Below are 509 nucleotides of genomic sequence, written 5' to 3'. Positions count from 1 at the left end.
TATATTAACGCATATATGTGGAATCTAGAAAAATAGTATAGATGATCTTATTTGCAAAGCAGAAATAGAGACACAGATGTAGAGAACAAATGTATGGATACCAAGGGGGAAAGCAGAGTGTGGGAGGAATTGGGAGATTGGGATTGACACATATACACTATTGATACTATGTATAAAATAGACAACAAATGAGAACATACTGTATAGCACAGGGAACTCTACTTAATGCACTGTGGTGACCTAAATGGGAAGGAAATCCAAAAAAGAGGGGATATTTGTCTATGTATAGCTGATTCGTTTGGTTGTACAGTAGAAACTAACACAACATTGTAAAGCAACTGTACGCCAATAAAAATTAATTTAAAAATAAATTGGGGGCTTCCCTGGTGGCGCAGTGGTTGAGAGTCCGCTTGCCGATGCAGGGGACACGGGTTCGTGCCCCGGTCCAGGAGGATCCCACATGCCGCGGAGCCGCTGGGCCCGTGAGCCATGGTCGCTGAGCCTGCGCG

This window comes from Physeter macrocephalus, chromosome 7 (assembly GCF_002837175.3).
Source record: "Physeter macrocephalus isolate SW-GA chromosome 7, ASM283717v5, whole genome shotgun sequence".
NCBI lineage: Eukaryota > Metazoa > Chordata > Mammalia > Artiodactyla > Physeteridae > Physeter > Physeter macrocephalus.
Note: the sequence above shows the minus strand (reverse complement) of the source record.